Raw genomic sequence first — 15,187 nt, 5'->3', positions numbered from 1 at the left:
CCTTTCCACAACCCAGAGTCTGTTTGTATCGCCCATAATGTCTGGTTTTTCTCCATTCACACATTTCATTTGGTCTATCGTTCTTTCTCAGCCCATGATAAGATTTGGGAACTTCTCTCGCCACACAAGAAAAGAGGTTGGAGTTGTGCTCAGAGTCAGAGAGGAGAGGGGCAGAGGGCAGGAAGGCTCAAACACCACCCTGCCTACCTGTGGACAAAGGACTGCTGTCTGATGCTTGGTAGTTCACTGTGATATCTGGGGTTGTAGGATTTCATTGTATTCTTTTAACAATTGTTTCAGGGATGGAAGACAAATAAAATACTGTCTGCTCTTATGTGACTGGTAGATTTTTGACCACAGAAAGTTTTTGGTGTTTTACATGCAGTACCAAATATAGCCACTGGGGTTGGTAAAGTAGTAAGGCTGCAACTTATTACCTAAAAGTACCGTACATCAATTTCGGAAAACGCTCTAGCTGTCTAAACTGGTTAAATAACGCTCCTCCGGGTGCTATGCCTTCGGACTCACCCTGGGTCCGTGTTTTGATTAAGCAAAGGTGTGCGAAACGCCTTTTTATTTATTTTTATTTGATTTTACACTTTTGACTTCCATTTCTCCTGGATGTGCACTTCTCCCTTTATGATGTTGCACCTTATTACCTAATATGTTCAGTTCAGCTTTATTGCTGTGCCATGTCTTATGATCGCACTTGGCTACATAGACGTGCAATGAACAGAAGTCTGGCCGCCCTCCCCTCCTTTAGTGCGAAACTACTGAATCATTTCTTGGACCGGGTAAACCCGCTTACATTTACATCCAATGGGTTAAATATGTAAAGAATGCATATCCCTACTTAGGTTTTCAGATGGATGAACCTTAGTAAAGAGGTCTCTAATAAAATCAGCTCCTCTATGATGGTTGATACCGTAGTGGAAGATGATTGATAATCCTTGGTGTACCTATGGAGACTGCACGAGATGTCATTGTTCGTTACCAGGGAAAAGGGCAATGGAGACGCACTATGTTTGTGCTAGATTGATGTGCATTCCCCAGAGATGTCACTGTGACCCATGCAACTGTTTACTGGGAATATTAGATCGTGACTGCTGGCGGGGATATGGACCTTCAAGAATTTTTCAGAAATGCATAAATTAAATTAGCAAATTAGATTAAGGAAGAAAAACAAAACACTATGTTGTGCCTATTAGATAGGAAACATATAGACTCAATGAGTCAGCTGGTTCTCATCGGTCATGACATGCTATGGGTTTTTTTTAAATAAATTATAATCATTATTATGATTACATGCAGTTCAATATCTAAAATATGATCACATTTAAAATTCCTGCTAGATATATAAATATTTATGGCTATGAAGACACAGGAGATCCCAGTTATTCTCCGATATGGAAGCAGTCGTGCGGGAAGGACGTTGAACAAAAGGCTATATTGATAGAAAAGGAATCAATGGAAGATGTATATACGTATATACGTTCTCAAATACATACGGAGAATCAGATAATTGTCAGTTTTTTCTGGGCTCTTGTGAAAGTACTTTTATCACAAATATAGTGAAACTTATGGAAGGTGTTTATTAAGATGCAGGAATGAAACTAAAACTTTTTGAAAGAATGTGGCCTACGTAGAGACAAATTATTGCGTAATCATGGAACAATGTGTAAGTGTTTATTGGGACATTCGTCAGAAGCTGTAGGAATCCAGGCATCCCTTTCTGCGTGATCCAGGGGCAGGGGGTAAAGGGAATTTACACATAAACATGAATGTACTTGTGTGTATAGCTCTGGTTTCCGTAGTGTTACACTACAATATTACCATTTGGGGGGGGTTGCAATACATTTGATGGCAACTTTCAGCTGAGAGGGGTGCTGAACAAGAAAAGTGGTCCAGTAAAATAGTCGAAAAACATACAACACAACTTGGTGTACAGCATCCAGTCCTGTCACACGTCAACCAAGAAGACCTGTGTAGATGGAGCACATCATTGATCCAGCCAGAGTGTGAATGCCACCCAATGTCCTTGGAACTCTAGATAATGCCAGCAGCTACACGAAAATTAAATAGAATTTAATAGCCCTCTGACACTGTGAGCATTAAATACACCTTCTTAAATACTGCAAAACAGATGGCCGTCTTTGTCTCTTTGTTTTCAGTGGTGTATTTCTGGGAGTCTCTGCCTATCTGGGAACTCTGAGTTTGACTTGGAGTCTCTGATGCTCCCATTCCCCCTGATCTTCAGGCCACTTTCTTCAGGCAGTGACCACGCCCTCTTCCCTCCTATTACTCCTCCTACTCCTCACCTACTTAAAGCAATTTGGGGCTAGCTGTTCCCGCCTCCATATGGTGCTAGCCCCACCCCTCATAAAGTCACTCCCTGAGAGAAGGTCTGGACTAGCGATGTGGAGGGTGCTTGAGGCTCACTTGGGTATATCAGCCCCTGTCCGCATGCTGCGGTACCCTTTTATTATCCTTTTTTATCCTAGAGGTTCGACTCTAGAAAACGGGTTAATATAATATTTTTGGTTACTTTTATAATTATCTATGACACATATAATTAAATGCTTGAGCAATGGAAGTGACTTTTTTTTTGTCAATGCTAACCTACATTATTGTATACAGCACTAGATTTTATATTTAATGAGAAAAATATCTTTCCATAGCACTCCTCCTTTAAAATCTTAATCTAATTGCATTGATGTCGTTGGTTGGTTTGCTTATCAACTTTAAATCATTGATAAATCATAAACGTGTAATGTGTACACATCTTGAATATCATGGTGCACATTCTAAAATAATAATTCCATCATACCCTGTCACCATCGCTTACGAAATCCCTCCGGCAAACATCGAAATTCAAAACAATGCCAAGAACTCTGAGCCCGTCTCAACTTACAGTCCACAGAATCTCATGTGGTTTTATATTCTCTGGCTTTCTAATAAAAGGCCAGGCGTAGGAGTCAGGAGTAGCCATGACCACTTCAATTGTTGTTTCCAGGATCCATAAACATTTCGCATGTTGCTGGAAAGTACATGTAAAGAGCTGCCCCCGCAGCATGTGGGATTGGGGTCAGCCTGGGAATAAAGAGGTGGCTCTGACACTAAGTCTAGTGGCTGCTTGATGTTGTAAGCATGGTTGACTGCCGGATAAGACAGGCAATTTACGTTTTTATGCTTACGTGTCACAACGAACGTACCTGATGGCGTCACTGATAATGGCCTCTACCCATCTCTTGCACCGCGGACTCATGAGAGTTAAGCAATGGTCTCTGTACACCAAGACTGGGTAGAGAACAACGAGAAACCTGGCAGAGAATGATGTAGCAACCAGGATTCAGCAGCGCAGCCGAACCAGGAGCTGTAATCAGCATCAGACGTAGCCAGAGAGCAGCAACGAGGAGTCCTAGCACAGCAGAGACAGGAACGTAATCAGGGTCAGACATAGCCAGAGGTCGGCACCATGAACTCAATCAAGAGCAAGCAATTGGACAAGGCTCGGACACACGGACTGCTAGATAGCAACTTGGGCCAGGTAGGGTCAGGTAGAAAAGGTTTAAATAAACCGAAAAGGTAAGCGGCACATTACAGAACTCCCTTCAAATAAAAATATAGAAACGCTGCTGTGATCATTGACCAGCCCAATAGTCCAGAGGTAAGGTAAAATTGGATCCTTAACAGACCACTGCTGATCACCGAAGGATTGCTGATCTTCATGACATCACATAGCATGCGACCGGTCATATACTGCCGGCGGTTATACACAGACGCACCAAAGTGGCAGATCGGGTGCATGTGGAGCAATGCCTCTGAGATCTATAGGGTAAAAAAACATATATAGACATATAGGGTGAAAAAATCGTTTTGGGGTGTGGGCTATTACTGATTTATCTCTCGGCACTTATCGGTCGGCACTGATGGAGTCCAGGTAGAAGGAAGGGATTATGCCTCAAAATATGGCAAAGTTACTGTAACTATAAATGATATACTATAATAAAGTAATATAATATAAAGTATATATAATAACTATATAAAGTAATTTGCCTCCCTGGTTTGATTTAAGTTGTAGGTATATATCTTTCTTTGTGTGCAATCGTGTATTTATAGTCATGGAACACAGCTGCATGTAATTTATCTGTGCTTGTTAGGCATATGACTAATATTTTCCTTTTAGTTTTTTTTTTCTCCCTGCTAACCGATTCTTACATTAAATCACTGGCCAGAATGAAATTCCTAGGTTTGTTTACCGTTACAAAAATCTTGCAATCTTGGTGCAAAATTGCAACGGAGGGGCTTTTAAATGACCCAGAGGTGTCCGCGGAGCTACGTGAGAAACGGTGTTGCTCAATATGGGTTAAAAAGAACATTTTTTAAGCATAGATCAAGCCTTGTAGGGGAAATATTCCTGAAATACTACAAGAGATCAGATCCTGCTCCTAGAAAGAAGGAAAATCCTAACCATATAAATGAATCTACCAAGAAGTTCCCAGACTGGTTCACTTTGGGCTCGTCTGAAGTGTTCTTTTGGACATTAACCATTTACTCACCCTTCTACAATGCAGAAGGATGACGCGGATGCCATTACAATGTTCCTTTGTGTATTGTTATAGTTACTTTTCATGCATGTGTTTATGACCCAAACACAGCCTAGGTAAACCAGATATTAATTATCTGAAACACAAAACAGCCAATAATCCAGTGACATCCTTATATTTAGGTGATTCCTCCTTAGAAATTGCCTTTGGATTCTTTCTATTCCCGATCTATATTCTCCTTTTCCTCCCTGCTTTCCTGATCTAGACCTGCATTATTTTGGATCATCGTATTTGCTGCCAGCCCTGACCTTGACTGTTTCCGGATATGTATCCGTGTTCCCTAGGACTGACGTTGGCGTGACTGACTCAAGATCTCACATCCTTACATTCATTGACAGCAATATTCTACGCCAGCATTTTGTTTTTTAAGGCACAGGTTTTCCTCACCAAATAGTTATTCTGCTGGTAATGAGTTTGGTTTCTCTTTGACTTCCATTCCAAAGGCCATTTCTGTTCCATTTGCGACCGCATGATGTGATTCCATGTTAGTGAGTTCTTGCTGATCTTTTGGTTAATAGTTATCTACATAAAGCAACACTATAGATAACATAACTTTTTCAGTACCTATAATAAGTTAATTTTATGTATGATTCATATCCACCACATAATTAAAAATGCATTAAATAGAATATATGACAAGGAATAATGACTGTTTTTTAGCTATTGAATTAAAAAAAAAAAAAAGGTTTGCCAACAGGTTGGTATTTAACTGGCAGACACATAATAAAAAATAACGCCAATAATAACGCCCCAAACAAAGTAAATTTTAGTCACGCTAGGATGTAGCTTCTTGGGGTTGAGATGCACACACGGACAGTAGAGAAGCACCTAAAAATGGCCTTCCAACTGGACTAAATTTACGAGATAATGGAAAGTTTCCAACCCATCAGGCAAGACCGTAATCTGAATTCTATCTCTGTCCAGAGATCCAGAGCCGTTTAACCGGGGCAACTATTTTATCCTTTCCAATCATGGAATGAACAACCCAACTCTGTATAGACCCGGCAAGGGAGTCCTTGTGTTTAGTACAAGTTAGGAATAGCCATAATAGTGTTATATTCAATATAATGGCTGGAACGGTGAAATCCTTCTTATTGATGTGTTTATATACCAACTCTTCTATTCTTTTGATGAAAACCGGAGTCTCTTCACTAAAGAAAAATCCAAAGTTCTCTGGGTTTTCGTTACAATGGCTAATGTGATTGGTGATAACGATTTAAAGATGTTTCACCTATAGGTATAGGTATTATGTGATGTTCTATCTTGAGGAGAATGTGAGACATCTTGTTTTGACCTTGTGTTGATGACTCTGTTTGTTGACACTATTGTCAACGTGATGGCACGTAAATGGTTTATTTTCTTCATGGTTTATTAAACATTGATACAGAGGCAAACCTCATCAAGTTCAACCTATCATCCCTCCATAAACTCCAATGAAAAACAAATCTTTCAACTAAAATGAACACTCTACATGTGTTCATGGCTGGATTAACCAAGGTGCCCATCAATTAATTGCCCCAGTGCCCCGGAGCAGTCCTGTCCATATCACAACAGATCCAGCTGTACATACCAAGTGCCTATTTTACAGTGATACATGGTTTGCCCGTGTGCCGTGTCCAGGCCTTAGATCAGGTGGGTGATGCCAACTCTTATTATAAACAGGCTGTGACATCATGAAGAAATGTTAAGGAATCTGCAATAAACATCACATGAATTATGTTTTATTTGTGTTGAAAAGGAAAAAGAGGGGCCCAAGTCCCTAAACTTGCTTTGCTGATATTTATATAACTTTAATTGCTGGGACTCTGATAACCTTACTCCTTGCAAAGTGGTGTCCAGCCATTTTTTTTCAGAAATCCTGTACAGAAGAAAAACTCCACTTGCCCTAAAGAGCTTTAAAGGGAAAAACATTGCCAGGTACATTCTTACTACGTTTGAACCTTTAGTCATGGAGGACATGTTGGATAAACACATCTACTGCCAGTCAATGTTCCTTATCACGTGATGGTTTTATGGGTCTTGATGCTCCCTAACCATGGCTCCATACATGAAAAGTTATGAACGTGCTCTGGGTAACGTCAAAAGTAAAAATAATCTTGGATCTTCTTATATTGACAGATAGGGTGCCCTCTCTGGGTATAACACATAGACAGAGGTGGAAAAAGCCAGCAATAACTTGTGAGTAATCATGTAACTAATAATGGATCCAGGGTACTTATCTGAAGTCTTCCATATTTCTGAACCTTAACATTACATAAAGATGTCACTGAATATATATATAATTATATATACACACACACACACACATTACATATCTAATATACAATACAGCTATTACACTGATGAAATAATTTATTGTTTGGTTGGAAAAATACACTAAAAAATTCCTACTGCCACACCAACCGAAGACTATAGGTCTTTGGTGGAAATTTCTCTTTTATTAATGTGGAGAAGATGGCTCCTAAAGGTCGTCCCAAATAATTCCGAGTTCACAATACCCGCAGAACATCCAAAAGTGATCATTTCATTACACAACTGCTTTGGTTGTATCTCGCCTGTTGAAGCTCCTCATACCCTCTAGTCCCCTAATACAGAACATTAATAGCCCCCCCCAGTATGTTAAAGGAACGCTCCAGTGCTATGTGCAGCATCACTAATGAAGAGGAAGCCTACATAGGTTATACGGTTATCTGTAATTTGCAAAAACCCACTAAAATAGCCGTTTCCGTTTACAAAACTATCACTATTCATCTGAAGATAATATAAAAAAAAACAAGGTAAATGTAAATTACAATCATTATTGTAGGTAGGAGACCTACCAGGTTCTTCATGGTAAAATAGTCTCTAATTTCTCTAAATCAACAAAGACTTAAAATAAAAAAACACAATCGATAAAAAATAAATAAAAAAAAAACCATACAAGTTTGCTTATGGTTAACATGACTTTTTCCCTTTAAAAATAGATAACGGCTCCCACTCCAGTGATGGGGGCTCCAGGGATACGGTGTGATAGTTGACTCTATTAATTTCATTTCATGAGAAAAAGGGTATATATCGACAGATGCATCGTAAGCAATATTTTTTTTCTGTTGTTGTGTTCGAGTCACTTTCATTATGAATGTTTCTGCTGCCTGGGAGCTGAGACCAAAGCTGTCGATCTACCAGAGGAGACGTGAAACGCATGAACCTGAGTGCAGGAGCCGTGGTTGGTGGTTGGATTAGTCAGAGATGCAGAACAGCTTTGTCTGGTTCTCGGCTCAACAAGCATTTTCCTACACAGGCTGCTCACATCTGTGCGTTACAAAAAAAGGGACAACGACAAGGGTAACAACTGCTAATTCTCTGCATTGAACGCCCCTTGTGTGGCTTGGGTTTGGTCAGCTTGGCCGTGGTTCACCATAATATAGGGGCAGAAAGTACAAATGGGTTTATTCACTAAAGAGCGAGTTGCCAAGAGAGCTGACGTGTCATCTCTCTTACTTTACATTACACAATGAAGGGAAAGCCTCAGTGGGCTCCTGCTGCAGGTATGGAAACTCTCTTGTGACTATAAATCGAGGAAATAAAGCAAATCCTTGCCATGACATCAGAGCCCATACAGATCTCTTATCTTAACAGATAATAATCAGGTCTTTCTTTAGCAGCGAAGAGATCATCCTCCAGAAGCCTAATGGGACCGGGAGATAAGCAAGGTTTTGTTGTTTACGGTGGGTTAGTGGGATTGAGGGAACTGCTTGTAAAGACTAGACTTGGGCGCCAGCCAAGTCTTCGTGTTCGTCTTAATGAAAAAAAACCCTTTGTATTCCAGGAATATTTGCCCGTTCCCATGTTCTTTTGGGCAAATATTTGTGTACATTCTTCGTGTTCGTTTTTGTGGACCTTTAACTCCTGACGCTGAAGCCATTGGTCTCCCCAGGCCAAGTTGCTTTGAGATGCATCTTGCCCTGCCCTTTACCATTACGCCAAAGCCAGGTTGCTCAGAGCGGTTGTCTAAGATTCAGGCAACCGCTCTGAGCAACTTGGCCTCAGAGGAGCGGAGATTTTACTCCTGCTGGCAAAGGGCCGGGCAAGGTACACCTAGGAACAACTTGGCCTAATGGCTTTGGCCAGGATTACAATTTTAAAGGTCCGTAAGAGCGATACTGTAATCAGCACAACATGAGCCACTATCTCGGGATCAGGTAACATTGTGTTAGATGACCTCACAGAGCCTTTGCCAGTTTGCCGCTCTTGGGGAGAACATAATTGTGTCTGAAATCTTATTTTCTAACTCCAATAACTAAAAATTCATACTCTGATTTTGATGCAGTGATGTGTATTGTAGTCCATGCAAAAATAAAAATACCATTTTGAGGATTAGACAAGGTGTGCACAATCCCAGTCCATGAGGTCTGTAAGGAGGCCACATTTTTTGGATACACCAGCTCAATAAACTACTTGTTTTCAAGGAAGGATACACAGAAAGCTTGGTTCGCTTGCAAATTTACAAATAAATGTACTTTTCATAGATTGTTTCGTTTTCTAGCGCATTTTTTGTTTACATGTTCTTGTTTACGTGACAAAAAAAAACGTACTTCCTTTTTTATTCCCCTATACCTTCTGGGATGCTTTCTTTTTTACGTATATGAATCACATACCTCCCAAGAGCCCTGGTTTGTGGGGATCATGGTCCACTTATCTGAGATCTTTCTGATAACCCGGACCAGGGTGAGTAGCTTTAAAATCAATGGAAGTCTGTGCTGTCGCCACTCCAGCTCCCACTCGGCCACCTTACGCAGCTAAGCGCATAAACTGGCCACTCGGGAAAGGTGGTAGGTACCAGTCACACCCACTCTTGTCTTTCACCCCACCCCTCTCTGCTTCTGGCCACACCCCCAATAGCAGAAATGGGGGGGGGCATGCTATCATACTGGGATGTAAAAGCATGTATTGGGCCAACAGGAGTAATAGCTAAACTCTATTAGCCGAGTTCTGTTTTAACGGCTTTTCGCACGAGTATCTGCAAGCAAATCGGCCTTTTTATAACGCATTGTGAAGCCGGCGACGGCAAACTCTACTCTTACTGTTTATTTGAGTCCGATAGTAATCTCCAAGGAATTCCCCGCTTCTGCTGTATTAACTGACAATGGCTTCTAAATAGAAATGTATAAAAAAATAACCAGATGAGACAATCGGCAAACAAATGGTTCCAAAATTCACCGAAATTTCCAAGCAAAATAAGCACATTTTAGAACTACAGAAAAGGTGTTAATAATTAGCACTTATTTTCTTTAATTGATATTAGATGACATTGTATTCGTTTGTTACTAACTCTTACTTACAAGTATCACATACCTCCAACAGGTGCCCAAAAACCAGGACTGTCAGGACATTTGGGAGGTATGGGTATCATACCCGTCTTGCTTTCTATTTCGTTTCTAATAAATAGAGCTAATTAAATAACATGAATAGCGCGGCAGCTGTATTGACAGTGACCGGTCCTGTATATTGCAACGGAGACAAGGCGCGTACAGAAAGGCGGCGGAGATAAATGCTGCAACATTTCTTTATTGCATAAGATTAGATAATAATGGTGAAAATGTCTTATTTCAGTCTCTAATCTACGGCGGCACTAAAAGTGCAATAATTTCCTATATTTTTTTAATTCCCCAAGCAGCTCTGTGCTGATGGCTGTGAAATAAATATTTCCAAAGGAAGCTGTGCGACAGCGTTTTGGCAGCGGTTTGTAGGAAGCCGTAGCAGATGGTGGAACGTTATACCCGTAGTAACACAGTAGGGACACAATATGTATATAGGTTGAACTTGATGGACTTTGGTCTTTTTTCAACCTTATGAACTATGTAACTATGTTATGGAGCTGCAGGAATTCCCGTACCGTGAATAGGCACTTGTGTTTATTTGGTCCAAAGAGATCTTGGTACCAAAGCGCATCCTTTACCAGGGGAAGCTTTGACCTCAAACGCTGTATGCGCTACAGTATAGGCAAACAGAGAATTTACAACTCACCTTTGTTATATTTACACCCTCAGAACAAACAGAAAATAAATGTAACGACAATAGTAGGCCCTTATTATTAATATAGTAAGATTTCCTCTTGTTATATTAAGTGATCATGGTGAAGCACTCAAGTGTGTCAAATATGTCCCAGTTCACCTTTTATCCACCCATCTCGGCTCGGCGGTTACTCTGACCCTGTTATGGTTCTCTGCATTACTGTAGATGGGGTGAATAGTGCAATGCAATGGGGTTGTTTGTGCTTCTTGAAGAAAGGGGTCCTTGTTCTCTTAGTAATAATTGTAAACTATCCGAACTCTGCTCTCCATTATGCAACAGCACAAGTAAGCAGAGCTAAGAAAGGTTGGAGACTCTCAACCCTAATGGATCCTTGCTGTACCCAAGGGGTTGGCTGTCTGAGGCTCACCCTCTCTTGGGGATGTGGCTGCAAAAATCGGTGAGGCTAGTCAAACCTCGAGACGGCCCTGGTCCCAGGTTGGCTTAAAAGGGGTAAAAGACTAGGCAGGATAGGGGGCATAACCGGAGTGGGGAGTAGGCTTCACCAAATACCGCACTGCTTCCCAGAGTTTGAAGATAGGAGACACTGGGTGGAACGCGACATCTTCTTATGGAATGACCCTCATAATTAGCAGGGAAAGCGTACTTTAGTGGAGTGCCGTGGGCAAATGTCTATTCTGTGCATCTAATAAAGCAACCCTGTCCGGATATTGTTTCTTAACTATGTCAGGCCCATCAAACCATGCCTGGTACAAGGGAGTAAGGCAACTCAATTTGCTTCAACACATGGTTCTAACTATGTCTAATTATCAGATGGAAGCAATACCATTGGGGAATATCATTTCACTTTCATGAATACTGAAATAATCCATGTTTATGCCTCAATTACCTGCAGCAACAGTTTTTCAACAAAACTCCAGCATAAAGTTAAAACTTCAAATGAGTGATAAATAAACTTTAGGTCGTATGGGTTTCTTGTGACCAGCTATACCTCACTTCTTGCAGTAGCTGAGGAATTTATGCACAAAAGCTTTTCATAAGAGCAGTGGTTCTTAAATGGGTTATTGTGGCCACCAAGTCTCCAGGAAATAAAGACAGTCTCATTAATTCCAATAAGGACATTCGGAACGCTGGTCTTCAAGAAGGGTACAGGTATCCACCATGTTGTTGGAGGTCCTTCATGTGTCCAATGGTCCTCATCTTCTTTAGTGCTTTATCTGGAGAACATTCACCAGTAATGCTACAAGTTCTTGCACTTGGATGGTTGAGAATGGGTGTATGACCCTTCCTGAACCTATAGGTGAAAGCATAGGGTAGAGGTAATTAATTTTCTAAAGTTTCAACTGGATCCTGAGAATACACAGCGGCTCTGATAGAGTAAGCTTGGCTTTGTGTATCGTGGGGGTGTCCTAAGCAGTGATTTATCCTGGACCAGGCCTAGGGTCCAGGGGCTCATGTTTACACTATGTGAAATATGATGTCATATATCCCAGAGTTTCATGACTTAAAAGCATAATACGCCTTTTAATGCAGGGAAGACGCCAACAACTCAGAGGGCGGCTGGTGGCCCTTCCCTAGGTCAGGCCTAGGGCAGCGCAGAAGGTAATAACATCTCTGGTCCTGGGAAAAAGAAAAACAATGTAGCGCAGATAGAACACAAAGAGGGTTACTGTTGTTTTCTCAAACTCTAAAACCATACTTACAGGATACCAAAACTGAGGAAGGGCCAAGTCTAAAGTACCTGTGACTTTCCTAGGCCAATTTATGGCATTTGAACCCTTAGTTGGAGTTAATTGGGGTTAATTTGATTTGCATGCTATGGAAACTAATGCTGCAGCCATGTGGCCCTATAACAGAGTGCCTGGTTTAGGACTATTGTTTATCCTGTCTATAAGAGTTATATAGATTTGGAGTACAAAAGTAGAGTCTTACTTTACCCAAAAGACTCCACATCCTTAAAGAGGGACTCTGACCTGTATATTAAAATTATTTATAGCTTTTACCTTTTTGGGATTATTTTACCTCATGAATTGTGTCCAAAGATCACCAAGTTAGTATGATCCAATTGATTACCTTTCCTGAAGCTCTCTCCACATTTTGAACCAATCAACAACAATCAGCAACTTAACGGAACAGAACAGTGATACCTTTATGGAGAGGAGTGATTATGCATATCCTGAGAAAAGGCACCTTTCCGCCATTACATAGATGTATTGAGAGTACCGTAAAAAACATCACTTTAAGGGCAGATGTGAAGTTTGAGAGGTGGAATTTGCCCCCCGGCAGGCTTCCCATATCTGTAATAATTTTGGGCCTTCATCTGCATTCTGCCTGAAGCTCTATTAACATCAAAGATATCCAGAAATAGGTATTATTACTAATTTATAATTCATAATGTCCAAACCAAGCCTGACTTCGAGGTGAAGCATAATGGTGATGAAAATATGAACAAAAACGAAACTAAAATAAACTTTTACTATGTGTATTTGCTAGCACAATGTATAGATTCAGTTTGATCCCATACTGGGTACTCTCTAAACAGTAACCATTTTAATTTAACCCAAAAGTATACAGTTTACCTAACAAGGCAGCCGTTGGCTGGAGGTGAAAATGGTCACACTGATACATATACACATGCCTGTAAATTCTCCCTGCTTGAATACAGGTGACTCAGTTAAGTGTATTGTGCGGTGGAATAAAATTGAACATCCTAGTTCCATTGATCCTCGTCTGTATTCCCCTCTCTGTATCCACTGCCCATTATCCTTTCCCCCAGGGATGGGCACATGTTTCGTGGTGGACAGTTTCAAAACTGGACTCAAAAAACAAGGCTAAATAGTTACATTTAGTTAAAAGTATGTTAAGTGACCCAACGTTTATAACAGAATCACTCTATTTCATTTAAAATGGCCCCAAAACAGCAAAAATAATAAAAAGTAAAGCCGAGCATTTTGCAAACAGTGAAATTAGATATTTAGTGAAAAGTAAGCAATCTCAAACAAATATGCAATACGGGAGACGTTTCATTAAATGCTTCACACCCCTATAGATGTACATCCATAAAAAGAGGTGCTAGGGTGGCCCTTAGGACATACCTGTTTAGCAGATCGGTCTCACTGAACAATGTCAGTGGCTTAAACCTGTCACTTACAAGTGATCTGATTTTTTTACTTTTACAATACATATTTCATTTTTAATATTTTTAACCTAAGAAAGGGCTATGGAGCCACTGATTGATGACCCTTTAGGTCACTGATCAATAGCCAATGACTTTATCTGATCATCAACCCTATCATTAACATTATACAGTAACTGTAACCTAACCCTGATATCTAACTGTACTTTACACTATCCACTAACAGGAACCTGGCGCTACCACTTATTGTAGCCCCTCACCGCTAGGTATATTCACTTAGTTGTTTTGCGTGGTAGATGGTTTTAACACCAAAAACACATTTGAAAAAAAATTATTTTCTTGCTCCAAATCCTGTGTTCCCATTTGATATGTGGTTGTGGAGGGGGACTAAGAAAGGTAAGTAGGGTGTTTTTGAGGTTCTCGGACATTGTGCCTTTTGGGAATATATAGTTTATGGTGGGTTATTTCATGTGTAGTTTTACCTCCAAAATCATGATGTGTGTCTTCCTGGTTCAGCTGTAAAAAACCCTTTTTGCTTGTCTTGGTTTGGGACAGGCCATGGGATGTTATTGTCAAAATAACACGTGTTAGAAATTTGCACCACAATGAATTTTCATATACAGTTCACCATTCTGCTAAAAATAAACATTTTCAAACTAAAAATATTTTGGGAAAATAATAAAAGACAAATAACCGGGTTTAGAAATGGCTTTTAAATAGTATACTTTAATGAATTAGCCTTTATCCGATTTTACAATTCCTGGGAACTCTCTGGGTTTTCACACCAATCTCAGGGTTAAGGGGCAGACTCTCCCAGTGGTTTTGCTCCCAGTGTGTTATGGATGATATCCCTGCTTGAGTGCAGGTGATTTAGTTAAGTGTATCTTTTAATATTGACAAATCAAGGTTTCCATGAGTACCGGTATTAGTGCTATTTTGACAGTAACTACTACAATCTTCATGATGGGCTAGTAAAGGGTTAATATTTCAAGCATCTCAGGGTCAGCTGATTTAGAATGTTCCCAGGTATGCATATGCATATGAAGCAATATAAATGAGTAATTCTACCTATAGCTTTAAATCTCAAAATATTAAATCTATATAATGAAATTGTAATATTTTCTCTAAATTTAAGTATACGTAAATAGATACATATATAACGCATACAATATATATATATATATAAACATATATAAACTTCTGGTGAACGTTTAACGCTGAGCTTGCTCTTTTCCCACGGTCCCCTTAGTTGTTTTTTTTTCTGCCGTTCAACTTTTCTCTTCCTCACGGCAACGTCAAGTTCAACTGCACTCATTGGCCGCTGCGTCTGAGCACATTCCCCTTGTCACGGTAACTTTACATGACCAATCATTGCGCGGTTGCTGCTTAACATTCACAAATATGACCAATCCGCTGCTCGGGAGGCGTGGTC

Source organism: Spea bombifrons, chromosome 1, assembly GCF_027358695.1.
Source record: "Spea bombifrons isolate aSpeBom1 chromosome 1, aSpeBom1.2.pri, whole genome shotgun sequence".
NCBI classification, from domain to species: Eukaryota; Metazoa; Chordata; class Amphibia; order Anura; family Pelobatidae; genus Spea; species Spea bombifrons.
Note: the sequence above shows the minus strand (reverse complement) of the source record.